Source organism: Tachysurus vachellii, chromosome 11 (assembly GCF_030014155.1).
Source record: "Tachysurus vachellii isolate PV-2020 chromosome 11, HZAU_Pvac_v1, whole genome shotgun sequence".
NCBI lineage: Eukaryota > Metazoa > Chordata > Actinopteri > Siluriformes > Bagridae > Tachysurus > Tachysurus vachellii.
This window is the reverse complement of record NC_083470.1, coordinates 2,005,302-2,007,500: the sequence shown is the minus strand read 5'-3', so window position 1 is coordinate 2,007,500 and position 2,199 is coordinate 2,005,302. Positions and strand designations below refer to the sequence as shown.

The 2,199-nt window shown below is 38.4% G+C and overlaps 1 protein-coding gene across 1 annotated transcript in view; it reads left to right on the top strand.

The window, feature by feature from the left end:
* The window catches only part of abhd17ab (abhydrolase domain containing 17A, depalmitoylase b), a 10,553-nt gene extending 9,530 nt beyond the window's left edge, over positions 1-1,023 (top strand). The window contains exon 5 of the mRNA XM_060881623.1: positions 1-1,023. This exon is cut by the window's left edge and continues 2,368 nt beyond it. The gene's annotated coding sequence lies outside the window, so the exon portion shown is untranslated.
* The last annotated feature ends 1,176 nt before the right edge of the window (positions 1,024-2,199 follow it).

Below are 2,199 nucleotides of genomic sequence, written 5' to 3'. Positions count from 1 at the left end.
TAACGTCCCAGACGAAGCGTTATGGCAAATTAAAATGGCAGCTACATTAATATAGTTATGAAACGATGTTATGTTAACGTACCAGCTGTTCATATTCGTTACTGTTTTTAGAGCGAACACCTGAAGGTTTAATTCAACGGAATATATTTATTTTTCAGGAGTCGCACGGATTTTATTCGCATCCGTTGTCGCAGTACTAAATATATCCAGTAGGGGGTGATGAAGACGACGCATCGATTCGTTTCAAGAAATCGATTCGTTGACCCAATAAAGAGACAACGAGCGACGACATCAACGTTTAATTCAGTCAAAAAACATCTGCAGTCGGCGAAAATAAAACCTAGAATAAACGTCGTAGCTGATTCGGTAGCTGAGGTGAAATAAGAACACACACGTACAGTAAGTGAACACAGCAGGTGTCGATGCAGTGTGTGGAAGAGGAAAGACTGGAGCCAAGGCACTGAACAAAGCTTAATCTGTCGAGGGATCATTTCTGGAGCTGGTGTGTGTGTGTGTGTGTGTGTGTGGACACAAGTGTTTGGAGGACAAATGGTGCAACACTGGGCAAGACTTTGGGACTAGGGATTAAATTGTAAAAAAAAATATATATATATATATATATATAAACTGTGTGAGTGTGTGTGTGTGTGTGAGTGAGTGCGTGTGTGTGTGTGAGGACCCAGATGAACTCGAGCTTGTTTGGAAGCTCCAGACCAACGTTTCTGAACTGTTGTTGTTTCCCTTGATTAAAGCAGCTGTAAGTTCTGAGTGTTCTGTAAGAGCCTCAGACTGACTGGACGTACTGTATCATATTTACACACCTGAACCTGGAGCTTTATTCATTTGGGCTATTTGTTTTTCTTCTCCTGCTCCTCGGGGGTTAAACGGGTTTTTAGCGGGTGGTGTGTTTATCGTCGTCGTGTCCACTTTCACCTTGTTTATTATATTATTATAATTATTGCAAAATTGTTGTTTTTAGTTTTTCCAGATCTTAGAGAATAAAAGATAATGAATTGATTATAATGATTCTGAGTGTGTGTGTGTAAATGTGTGTGAGTGTATAAATGTGTGTGAGTGTATAAATGTGTGTGTGTGTATAAATGTGTGTGTGTGTATAAATGTGTGTGTGTGTATAAATGTGTGTGTGTGTATAAATGTGTGTGTGTGTATAAATGTGTGTGTGTGTATAAATGTGTGTGTGTGTATAAATGTGTGTGTGTGTGTGTGTATAAATGTGTGTGTGTGTGTATAAATGTGTGTGTGTGTGTATAAATGTGTGTGTGTGTGTATAAATGTGTGTGTGTGTGTATAAATGTGTGTGTATATAACTGTATAATGGTGTGTGTATAAATGTGTGAATGAGAGAATGTATGTGAGTGTGTGTGTGGGAATGTTTGTTGGTGTATAAATGTGTGAGTTTGTGTTTGTGTATAAACACACACACACACACACACACACACACACACACGGATGGAGCTGAAGACCTTTTACACACACACACACACCTGGGTCTTACAAGACTGCATGTGTGATTTAAGTCTGTGTTGAGCTCTCCAGTTGTTTAACTGTGTGTGTGTGTGTGTGTGTGTGATACACAATATTAATTCTTTTTCCACTGCACCATGACTTTGTTCTGTACTGTACGTTATTTCTTTTTTTTTTTTCTTTTTTTTTTGTAATTCACTGGTTTTATTTTGATAGAACATGCAAAAATACAACACAACAGAAAGAGAGAAAACCTTTTAAAACCAATACCCACCCACAACCACCCCCCATCCCACCCCTATCCCACTGCACCCCAGGACTCATGTAAATCAAAAGTACAACAGAAATAAGCTCAAAGAAATATACACAAAAATATACAAATCGAATCGGTTGTAATATTAACAACCGAATAACAACTTTAGACTAAATAACCAAAATCTTCGATGCTATGAAAATCCAGTTCTGCCACATAGACAGAGTAGCAGGCTTTGTGTGATTAGTCCCTGCAGAAGACAGTTCCTGATATAGTATTTCTAATAAGGAGTGAATCCAGTGCTTAGCAGAAAGGTCATGCGGGGGTTTCCAGCGTTGAACTAATAGTTTCTTTGCCGCAGTCAAAGCTGCTAGTCAAAATTTCTGTTGTTTCCCATTTACAGAAAACTGGGAATTATCATTCAACAACAAAATAACAGGATCCTTAGGAAAACGAATCCC